Genomic DNA, 12,632 nt, shown 5'->3' with positions numbered 1-12,632 from the left:
TGTGGCGTGGTGGCGTCAGCACAAAGCACCGCCCTACATGTTTCATAATACTTTGTCTTCCTGGGGCCCTGTGGATGTAAGGTATTACAAAACATGTAGGGTGGAGCTTTGTGCTGACGCTACCATGCCACATGTGACCCCAGAACACGGGTGTTTGTTTGTTTTTTAACTAGCCGGATTTTTATATTTCTGTATATGTTATTTTTCGGATGTCACAGTTCGTCCTTTTAGTATTAAAGGCTTACTTTTCTAACGTTACTATGCGATTGGAGTCCCTTCGTTTTTATGCACTCGTGGCTTTGAGCCCAGGTGCGTCTCTTTACCGATTGGAGTGTCCATCTGCCAGGCTTTTCCGCACCTCACTGAAACGATCGTTGTTCACCATTGAAGACACCGAGGGCTTGGAGGTATCCGAAGATATTCCTGTCCCCGCAGAGGGCTCAATCTGCCTGTGCATTTGACTCTACTCTTAAGAGGGTACACCTGTTCTGGTAAGGGTTTCCCCTTATAGAGTGTCTTTCTTCAGATTGAGTCCCATCTTCCTCTCTCCATTTTAACTTTATCCTCAGTTGCTATTCTAATTTTGTGTCACTTTAAGCATGGTAGTTTATTTTTAGCGCAACTTATTTTATAATACTTCCCATTCATTCAGTGTCCAGTGCAGCTAAGGCTGCAGAGAAAGGGACTGGGGAATCTCTGTCCTCAGTCCCTTTCTCTGTCTCAATTTTTTTGGGATAAAATGGTTACCTTTTTACAACCCCTGGCAGATTTAAAGTGGTAGTAAACCCTGGAATTGTATTTTTACCTACAGGTAAGCTTATAATAAAGCTTGCCTGTGGGTAAAATGAATATATCCAAAACATGCATTGTTTAGGAGATATTCTTGCAAACAGCAATCTGTGCATGCTCTCTGAAGGAACACCACACCCGACAAGTTCCTTCAGAGCTGTGTACCGCGGTCGAGACTCCTGCGCTGCGAGTGACATCATTGCGGCTCAGCCGATCAGATGCCCAAACCCGGAAAGGAAGACCGGGTGAAGATGGAAGCATCTGTAGCGGTAACAGGGCACTGCTGGAGGGCTTTGTTTTAAGGTAGGTCTAGCACATTATGATATTGCCTTGCAGGTGGAAACTTTTTTTTTTTTTACATAGAGTTTACTACTGCTTTAACTACCATCTGGGGCTTCATCATAAAGATTTCCCCTAACTTTCTGTTTTAGAGACAACATTTTACTAAATAGGATACTGAGAAAAATCAGCACCAGAAAACAATAAAAGCTGACAGAGGTTCTAGCATTTCTCTACTAAATAAAAATGTTTTACTTTACTGTACTAAATTGAAAAAGTTACTTTTGTTCTGTGTTGCTATTGGACAGTTTTCTTTACTTCTTAACTTGTGAAAAAGGCTATCTCTGGAGCAATGAACAAGGGGAAATCTCTCTAGGGGCCAGCAGCTCCCAAGTCTGGACTCTTTTGGATAGGTATACCCTGCTGAGCATTAGAGATCGTCGTGTGGGACTTACCATGGCTGTTACCTCCATGTCTGGAAATGCTTTGAGAAGGTATTCAGCCACATTTAAATACATGTTCCACTGAGGCTGGATAGTTACCAATTTGCCTTTAGCGGGGAGGATGCTATTATATTTGGCATACGTTCTTTGTTGACCCATTTGGAGGGCAAAAAGAGTTGCATCCGAAGGCTTTTTATTGATTTTAGTTGGGTGTTTATTGCAATTTTACCCATGAAACTTGTTTTTAAATTAAAATTACGGGGGTTAAGCCCAACCCTTTGTCATTGGGCACTGGACTTCCCTATTAACAAGTAGCAGCTGGTAAAAATTGGCAAATGCTACTCCCCATCTTTGTAGTACAGGGGTGCTGCAAAGATGTGTGTTAAACCCTTTCCTGTTTACTTTATATACTCATGGCTGTGTCTCCTGTTTTGGGGTAGACTTCTTTATATTTAAAATTTGGAAATTACATTATAGTTGTTGGGAGAATAAAGGATGGCAACAGGGCTGCATATTGGCAGGAAATAGAGAACCTAGTGGGCTGATGCAAGAAGAATAATTTAGAGTTAAATGTAGATAAGACTTAAGTTGGCCAAAGATGGCTAGAATTTCGAATGAAAATTCTTGGAAAAGTCTTAGGAAAATTTGTGAAAAAAATTCTCAACATTCGTTTGTCCTTAATATTTTGTTTGCTTTTAACATTTGATTTAGGAATGAATGGACTGAACATAAAATAAATTTGGCCCACTAACATTTAGAAAAGCGAACAAACTTTCCTAGAGCCTTCTTTTTTAACTTTTCAGTCAAAATGCTAACCATCTCTGGCCAACTTGTGGAATAAAAACTAATAATAGATTTTAGGAGAAATAGGGGAGCTAATTATCAGCCAATTGTGATTGGTGGCATAGAGGTAAAGAGGGTACATGAGTTTGATTTTTAGCGAACAACACTTATGGAGGCTTTGTCGTAGACAGGGCACGTATCCTAACTGATGGGCATGGTTCATCAGAGATTGTATTTCCTCAGGAAGCTGTAGAGGGTGGGTTTTTCAGAGCAGGTCTTCCTCTGTTTCTATAAGGCTGCCATTGAGAGTCTGTTGACTTATCACATCTCTATTTGGTAAGGGTTGTGTACAGTTTAAGATATAAATGCTTTACAGGGGTTGATTAAAAACAGCACAGAAAATGATGTGGTGGTTTTACCTAGTATTGAGGAGCTGAGGGGAAAGGTGATGTCTCAAGAGAGCAAAATGTAGGATTAGTAGGATAGTTTTCACTTGGGTAATGTTTGCTTAGATTGTTGCCTTCTGGTAGATGGTTGAAGAGCATTGCCTACCACACCAGAGATTGCAAAATAGCTTCTCTTCCTGGTCCATACAGATCTTAAACTCCAAAGGGGCTGCAAGCTAAATTAAATTGAGTGTTATTTGTTGTGTGAATGTTTATATGTGGGAATTACATGATATGATAAGGCTACATCTGTATTTCCTTTTATGGTTGTTATTCTGAAATTCTTAAATAATTCTTCTTTTCTCAATAAATCATAGTCTCCCCTATTCTATCCAAAGCAAAAAAAAGTTTGGGCTATAAATACATTTTACATGTTGTATTTGTTTCTTGTCCAGATCTAATATGACATTATGCTGTTCTGCCTTTGCGCTGTTAGTTTGCTAGTAAAATTTTACACAATTTCACTTTTTTTAATCCTTTTGAAGAAGCATACAACATTCTCATACAGAAACACAACAGAAAAAGGAAGTAAAAGCAAAAGGAACGTGTTGAATTACTTTACACAAAAAGAAAAAAAAAAATCTGGATTCCCACAATCCACACTCCTCCTGAGATTTGACCAATTTGCCAATCCTTTGACTAGAGGATTCCTCTACTTTACTGCTCTGCTCTGCAGGATAAATATAAGCTTGCACAGACATTAAGTTAGTTCTTTCATTAGAGACCCTATCTTCAATAAACTCACACAATTTGAGCACATCTACCTAAATGCACTCTCACATAAAGGCCTTATTTCACAATTCTATAAAAGCTCAATTACCCTACAAGTGGACCTGTTTTCTAAACGCTCCTACATGAAGAAGTGGAAGGAAATCCTTGGACAGGAACTACCTGTGTCACTGTGGCAAATCATTTGGTCCCAGGCACACAAAAGTTTTTTTAGTCTGACAACATTATGACACTCAAAGTTGAATGGATTGCTTTTACCATATTTATCGGCATATAACCTGCACCTTTACCCCTTAAAATCAGGGGAAAATTGTGGGTGCATGTTATACGCTGATCCCCGCTGTCTGAGGGGAAGAGGAGTGCCGCCGAAATAGACCAAGCCGAGTGTACTGTGTACTCGGCTAGGTTCAGCTCCACTCACAGTCACACCCAGTCCCGCCTCCTAGCCTTTACGTGTCGCCATTGGACCGGTGTTGTGTCCATCATAGGAGCCAGGCCAAGGGGCGGGACGGGGCAGGACTGCCAGAGGAGCCGAGAGGAACTGAATACACAGGACATCTGGCTCTGTGTATCTCGGTGGTACTAAATTTAAAAACCCATCATGCTGAAATTTTGGGCAAGGCTGCAGATGGACACTGTGCAAGGCTGCAGATGAACACTGCTAAGGCTGCATTGATGGGCATTTAAAATGTAATTTTTTTTCCTTAAACTTCCCTCCTAAACTTGGGCGTGTGTTATACACCGATAAATACGGTACTTGCTTTTGATTAATTGTACATAATGGTCATTGTCCTATAATAATAAAAAGTCAGTCCACCCAAAATTGATATTTTATTTATAGGTGGAGCCTGGTAGATTGAATCAGCCCCTAGCTTATTATATGTCTTGAGTACTCCACTAGCAAGATCACCTTTCACATCCTGACTAGTCCCCTGCTTTTCTGGGAGTTTTGATGTTCATGTCCACCTTAGTATATAACAGCTCCTCCTGTGGCATTCTTCATTATATGCAGCAAATTAAAAAACATGTCGCAGAAAGACTGTTGGAACCTATCATGATGAGCAAAACAAGTCTACAGGCTCAGAAATTCAAGCACAGTTACCTAACCTATAGAGTTCCTGAGAAATATAGGAAATTGTCAGATGTTTTAACTCAGTCAGTTCTTGATTGGCTGATCTTTTAACCTCCCTGGCGGTATGATTCTGTCTGAAATTAGGTGCTGAAAGCGGTACAATTATTTTGCACGGAAATCTGGCTTTTATTTTGTAGTCCTGTAATTCTTAGGAATAACTCTCTTAAATCTGTTCAAACCAGAGTCTAGCAGACATCCCGGGTATGATAAAGTTTATAATATAATAAAGAATAATAAAAATTATTCAATAATGTAATCAAATCCAAAAACACTGAAAAATTTACACTTTCTGGTTGCTATGGACAAACTCCAAATTCCAGGCAGTAAAAAACAGTATTTATAATATAAAAGTGCATGCAGAGCATTGCATAGACCACTAGGGACAAATGGGGTGTGTCTTTTTTAATACAGCATTGTAATCTGTAAGATTACAGTGCTGTGTGTGTTTTGTGTGTTTTTATTTTTTTTAATTTGCCGCCGTTCTCCGCCCCCGTGCGCCGTAACGCTGCAGGGAACGGAGCTCGGCGGCATTCGGCACTGTGAATCGAGCGCAGGACGGCTCGATCACACAGCGCGGCGGACATCGCTGGATCCAGGGGACAAGGTAAGTAACTCTCCCTGTGTCCTCCCCTGCATCGAGCGAAGCCATCCCGAGTCTGGCTCGGGGTTACCGCTCCTATCAGTATATTCCTACCCCGAGCCAGACTCGGGATTACCGCTAGGGGGGTTAAGGAAAATTGTGTGTAAAAAATATAATTTACATGTTTAACCACTTGCCGCCCTATAGCAGAAACACGGCGGCAAAGTGGTTTCAAAATCCTGACCGGACATCATATGACGTGATCAGAATTTTGAGCCGATGCGTGCCCCCGGGGGCACGCATCGCAGCGATCGTTGTTGCAGGGTGTCAGTCCGACACCCCGCAACTACGATCTCGGTAAAGAGTCTCCGACTGAGACTCTTTACCACGTGATCAGCCGTGTCCCATCACGGCTGATCACAGTGTAAATAGGAAGAGCCAGTGATCGGCTTTTCCTCAATCGAGTCTGTCAGACGCGAGTAGAGGAGAGCCGATCGGCTGCTCCTCTGACAGGGGGGTCTGTGCTGATCGATTATCAGCGCTGCCCCCCCCCCCCCCGAGGATGCCCACACTGGACCACCAGGGATGTCACCAGACCACCAGAGATGCCCAGCACCAGGTATGCCACCCTAGACCACCAGGGATGCCAGTCAGTGCCCACAATGGATGCGAATCAGTGCCCACAATGGGCATCACTGATTGGCATGCATTATTGTTTGCCACTGATTGGCATCCATCAGTACAGTATAATACAATACAATGCCGCCTATCAGTGCCCATCCGTGCCACCTATCAGTGCCCATCCATGCCCATCTGTGCCGCCTATCCATGCCAATGTGTGCCACCTATCAGTGCCCATCCGTGTCGCCCATCAGTGCCACCTATCAGTGCCGCCTATCAGTGCCACATATCAGTGTCCATCAATGCCACCTCATCAGTGCCACTTCATTGGTGCCACCTCATCAGTGCCCATCAGTGCCACCTTATCAGTGCCCATCAATGCAGCCCCATCAGTGCCCATCAGTGAAGGAGAAAACTTACTTATTAACAAAGTTTTGAAACTGAAACAAAAAAAACATATATTTTTTCAAAATTTTCGGTCTTTTTTTATTTGTTTAGTAAAAAATAAAAACCGTAGAGGTGATCAAATACCACCAAAAGAAAGCTCTATTTATGGGAAAAAAATGATAAAAATTTGGGTACAGTGTAGCATGACCGCGCAATTGTCATTCAAAGTGCGACAGCGCTGAAAGCTCAAAATTGGTCTGGGCAGGAAGGTGTTTAAGTGCCTGGTATTGAGGTGGTTAAACATACTGCATCTCTATTACAATTGCCATAGGAATACTACACTTTGATTCTGTTTTAAATTGTATACTTAGCCAAAATCTCTGTCCTGGTGATCGTTATTGCCAGGTCAGGAGATGGTGGCAAATCCATAATACTACAGTATTCACCATAACAACAGGTTATGAATTTCAATAGTTTTTTTTTTTAAGCACATGATTAGAGCCTGGGGCTCTAATCGGCTTAAACAAGGTGGCTTGTGTGACATTAGCTAATTAATATTCACTAATGTCTTCCTGCTTCTCCTCCAGGCTAATCAGGAAGTGGGTCCTGAGAACCGCTTGGCCAGGAGTCCTAAGATCCTATTGGCCAGTAGGAGAAGCGACTGGCGGGACTCAGGAGGAGTTGCAGGGGGGAAGCCGCCAAAGCTGCAACCTGGATAGGGTAAATGCAAGGCTGGTGGGCGAAGAGCAAGCATGCTTGCGAAGCGGCTATCGAGCCTTTCTGAAGTTGTTACAGTTTAACCGGTTCCCGACCAGCGCACGACGATGTACGTCGACAGAATGGCACGGGCAGGCATATTGGCGTACAGGTACGTCCAATCTTCAATGCCGCCCTGCCATCGGGAGAGTGCCGCCGGCGGTGCGCTCCCGCGCTGGTCGGGACCCCCGTGAGTCCGGTCACGGGACCCGTGGACTCGATCGCCGCGGGCATCCCCGCGATCGTCTCACGGGACGGCTGTATGGAGGAAATGCCGTGTAAACAGCATTTCTCCATTCTGCCTAGCAAATAGTGACGCTGATCTCTGCTCCATGTGATTGGAGCAGAGATCAGTGTTCACTAAATGAAAGCCCAACCCCCCCACAGTTAGTAACACACCCCTAGGAACACTTAACCCCTACACTGCCACCCACTGGTTAACCCCTTCACTGCCAGTGTCATTTACACAGGAATCACTGCATTTATATAGCAGTGATTACTGTATAAATGACAATGGTCCCAAAAATGTGTCAAAAATGTCCGATGGGTCCCCCACAATGTTGCAGTCACAATAAAAATCGCTGATCGCCGCCCTTACTAGTAAAAAAAAAAAATAATAAAAAATTATTAATAAAAATGCTATAAAACTATACCTATTTTGTAAACGCTATAACTTTTGCGCAAACCAATCAATAATCGCTTATTGCGATTTTTTTTACCAAAAATATGTAGAAGAATACATATCGGCCTAAACTGAGGGAAAAAAATGTTTTTTTATATATTTTTGGCGGATATTTATTATAACAAAAAGTAAAAAATAATGTGTTTTTTTCAAAATTGGCGCTCTATTTTTGTTTATAGTGCAAAAAATAAAAACCGCAGGGGTGATCAAATACCACCAAAAGAAAGCTCTATTTGTGGGGAAAAAAGGACGTCAATTTTGTTTGGGAGCAACGTCGCACGACCGCGCAATTGTCAGTTAAAGCGACGCAGTGCCGAATCGCAAAAAGTGGTCTGGTCTTTGACCAGCAAAATGGTCCGGTCTGTAAGTGGTTATACAGTGCCTTGCGAAAGTATTCGGCCCCCTTGAACTTTTCAACCTTTTGCCACATTTCAGGCTTCAAACATAAAGATATAACATTTTTATTTTTTGTGAAGAATCACCAACAAGTGGGACACAATTGTGAAGTGGAACGAAATCTATTGGATAATTTAAACTTTTTTAGCAAATAAAAAACTGAAAAGTGGTGCGTGCAAAATTATTCGGCCCCTTTACTTTCAGAGCAGCAAACTCACTCCAGAAGTACAGCGAGGATCTCTGAATGATCCAATGTTGTCCTAAATGACTGATGGTGATAAATAGAATCCACCTGTGTGTAATCAAGTCTCTGTATAAATGCACCTGCTCTGTGATAGCCTCAGGGTTCTGTTGAAAGCGCAGAGAGCATCATGAAGACTAAGGAACACACCAGGCAGGTCCGTAATACTGTTGTGAAGAAGTTTAAAGCCGGATTTGGATACAAAAAGATTTCCCAAGCTTTAAACATCCCAAGGAGCACTGTGCAAGCGATCATTTTGAAATGGAAGGAGTATCAGACCACTGCAAATCTACCAAGACCTGGCCGTCCCTCTAAACTTTCAGCTCAGACAAGAAGACTGATCAGAGATGCAGCCAAGAGGCCCATGATCACTCTGGATGAACTGCAGAGAACTACAGCTGAGGTGGGAGAGTCTGTCCATAGGACAACAATCAGTCATACACTGCACAAATCTGGCCTTTATGGAAGAGTGGCAAGAAGAAAGCCATTTCTCAAAGATATCCATAAAAAGTCTTGTCTAAGGTTTGCCACAAGCCACCTGGGAGACACACCAAACATCTGGAAGAAGGTGCTCTGGTCAGATGAAACCAAAATCAAACTTTTTGCCCACAATGCAAAACGATATGTTTGGTGTAAAAGCAACACAGCTCATCACCCTCAACACACCATCCCCACTGTCAAACATGGTGGTGGCAGCATCATGGTTTGGGCCTGCTTTTCTTCAGCAGGGACAGGGAAGATGGTTAAAATTGCGGGGAAGATGGATGCAGCCAAATACAGGACCATTCTGGATGAAAACCTGTTGGAGTCTGCAAAAGACCTGAAACTGGGACAGAGATTTATCTTCCAACAAGACAATGATCCCAAACATACAGCAAAATCTACAAAGGAATGGTTCACAAATAAACGTATCCAGGTGTTAGAATGGCCAAGTCAAAGTCCAGACCTGAATCCAATCGAGAATCTGTGGAAAGAGCTGAAAACTGCTGTTCACAAACGCTCTCCATCCAACCCCACTGAGCTTGAGCTGTTTTGCGAGGAAGAATGGGCAAGAATTTCAGTCTCTCGTTGTGCAAAACTGATAGAGACATACCCCAAGCGACTTGCAGCTGTAATCGCAGCAAAAGGTGGCTCTACAAAGTATTAACGCAAGGGGGCCGAATAATTTTGCACGCCCCACTTTTCATTTTTTTATTAGTTAAAAAAGTTTCAAAAATCCAATAGATTTCGTTCCACTTCACAATTGTGTCCCACTTGTTGGTGATTCTTCACAAAAAATAACAATTTTATATCTTTATGTTTGAAGCCTGAAATGTGGCAAAAGGTTGAAAAGTTCAAGGGGGCCGAATACTTTCGCAAGGCACTGTACATGAAACAGACACTTCCAGGGATCAAATTCAGTTTCATTCCCACTAATCTTCTTAATCCACTCTACTACTTCCCTCCAGTATGGTTGAATCAGGGGACATTGCCACCATATATGTGCATGAGTTCCCTCCTCCCCACAGTCCTTCCAACAAAGACAAGATAAGTCAGAATTAATTTTATGTAATTTTAGTGGGACATAGTACCACCTCCCTAATAGTTTATAATTTGTTTATTTCTTCCTTATATCAACTGAAGATGAATGAACGTAATCGTAAACTTTACTTCTCATTGTTTCAGGCAATGAGTGATTTAGCTCTAGTTCCCAACTTTCCAGTGGGCACCATAAGTCCACATTTGGGGGAGAGATTAACAGCTTATATATATTAGCTATATTGTCTATTTCTTCCCCCTTGGTCGACTAATCTTTCCCATGGATTCAGCCCCCTTACTGAACGAAGAGGTTTTGGGAGAGAGTCTACAAAATGTTGAAGTTGTTTATATCTCCATGCATCCCAAGGAGTTCTACCATATTTTTCCCATAATTTCAATAAGGAACACAGGGTATTCCCCTTCAGTATATCCTTTAATCTCAAATGGTCAAATGAGGTCCATTTTAAATATAATTTATTGTCCTTCCCTGGAGGAAAGTAATTATTACCTGTGAGGGACTTCCAATGGCTATTATGTTACCAAGATCCAATTTTGGAGAGCTTATCCCACATTCTAAATGTCTCCATAGTGATTGGAGGTGTATTCCTAGGGAGACTTCTATGTTGGCTTGGTATCCAAATACTCCAACTCAGAACTGAGTTAAGCCTCATACACAGGATAGGACTTTGTACAAACTTTCCCATGGATTTTTGTACAAAGGGTGTCGGCCCTGAACTTGTATTGCATACACACAGCAGGACTTTTTCAGCCAACTTTCACCAAATCACGTGGTTTTTCTGCTCTTTACCGCCACCTTTGGTCAACTTCTGTATTGTTGTCTGATCTTTTGCATTGGTTCTGAGCATGCCTGTTTGTACTTTGTACAAAAAGTCCTATGGTTTTCTGTACACACGATCAGACTTCGCTCCATCTGACTTTTGTTGCCAGAAAGTTTGTCTGTTCGCACAGCCAACAAAAGTCAGATGAAAACCAAAAAAGTTTGTCCGATGGAGTGTACACACGGTCGGATGTTGCTCCAAAACAGCTAATTTGCAGGTTTGTTGTCAAAAAGTCTGATCGTGTGTATGGGCCTTAACACAGCTCTAACTCAAGTGTTACCCATTTTTTATACGGAGATCCATGGACCCGTCCATAATCCTCCGTAATACTGCCGCCTCAGGATATTTTTCCAAATCAGGCAGAGATAGTCCCACCCTCTCCTTTTATCTACTTAAAACTCTATATGTAATCCAATTCACCCTATTGTTCCATATCATTTTTTGTAATACCAATCTAATAGTTTTAAGGTAGGCTACCGGAATCCTTATCGTAAAACACTGAAAGATATATAGAGCTTTAGCGAAAGATATAATTTTAATCCCGCTTATCCTGCCAAACCATGACAGTCTAAGCCCCTGTACACACGGTCGTAGATTCTGCCAACCAAATCCGTCGGATTTTGTCAGTCGGATTTAGTCCGACGGATTGTGTCCGAAACTGTTGCATACACACGGTCGGACTAAGTTGTCGAAAAATCCGATCTTTCAGAACGTGATGACGTAATTTTGTTACGATGGGACTAAATTAAGGCTAGTAGCCAATAGCTTTGATGTAGGAATTTGATCTGAGCATGCGTGGCACTTGGTCCGATCAAAATTCGCTACACATGATCGGAGTATGTCTGATCGAACCAGTTGGTCGGGAAATATTTCCAACATGTTGGAAAATTGGGTCCGACGGATATCCGGACGGAATCAGTCCGATGCATACCACACACAGTCGGTCCGATAGGACACATTCCGACGAATTCTCCGACCGTGTGTACAAGGGCTAAGGGTATGGTAACCTTTCAAACCTTGTTTGATTTTATTCAATAAGGGCAGGTAATTATCCTGATATAAATCCATTTTTAATGTTGACAAAAACACTCCCAGGCATTTCAATTCTCTCTTCCTCCACTTAAAGGGGTATAGAGTTCTAAGATCCCTACCTTCTTCAGAGGGGACCGAGATATCTAATATCTCCGTCTTCTCCATATTAATCTTAAGATTTCAGATCTCTCCATAATTATTTAATTCTTTCAAAATATCCAGCAGTGTTTTTGTAGGATGTGTTATGTATAACATAACATCATCTGCAAACATGGATATCTTATGTTCCTGACCCGCGACGACTTCTATACCCGTTATTTTATGATTAGCTCTTTTGGAGGCTAAGAGGGGTACTAGAGAAAAAACAAAGAGTAATAGCAAAAGTGGGCATCCTTGTCGAGCACCATTAAACAACCGGAAAGTCTCGGATAGGGGTCCATTGACCTGAATTTTCACTGTAGGATTAGAGTACAGTGCCTCTATCCGCCTCAACATTTGCAGGCCAATACCAAATCTATGTGGTGTCCGTGACATAAAATCCCAATCTAGCCTATCAAAAGCCTTTCTGCCATCTATTGATAGGAAGAGAGCAGTTTTCTTCCCTTTTTTGCCACATGCATCAGTAAAATAGTTCTTAGTATATTATCTCTTGCCTCCCTCCCAGGAACAATACCTATTGGTCCTTCTCAGTGCAATCAGCCATTAGTGGTCTCAATCTTTCGGCCAAGATCCGAGCATATATTTTAACATCCTCCATGATCAGGGATATTGGCCTAATGCACAATGTTGGATCCTTTCCTTCCTTACATAGAAGTGATATATAGACCCCCGAAGCATCTTGACTAATTTTCAGGCCTTCTCCGATGGAATTCATATATGAATGGTAAGAGGGTCAAAATACCTATAAACTTTTTATAATATAAGGCTGTATAACCGTCCGGATCTGGACTTTTACCAGCTTTACTTTTCCTAATAGCCT

General features: G+C 42.0%; 1 protein-coding gene across 2 annotated transcripts in view; it reads left to right on the top strand.

Annotated features, from left to right (window-relative positions):
- P2RX1 (purinergic receptor P2X 1) overlaps positions 1-12,632 on the top strand; it is a 126,594-nt gene that overhangs the window by 65,334 nt on the left and 48,628 nt on the right. The window lies entirely within an intron of this gene.

This window comes from Lithobates pipiens, unplaced genomic scaffold (assembly GCF_037356315.1).
Source record: "Lithobates pipiens isolate NorthernLeopardFrog02 unplaced genomic scaffold, aLitPip1_a1.2 Scaffold_16, whole genome shotgun sequence".
NCBI classification, from domain to species: Eukaryota; Metazoa; Chordata; class Amphibia; order Anura; family Ranidae; genus Lithobates; species Lithobates pipiens.
The sequence above is the reverse complement of the archived record's forward strand: the minus strand, read 5'-3'. Positions and strand labels throughout refer to the sequence as shown.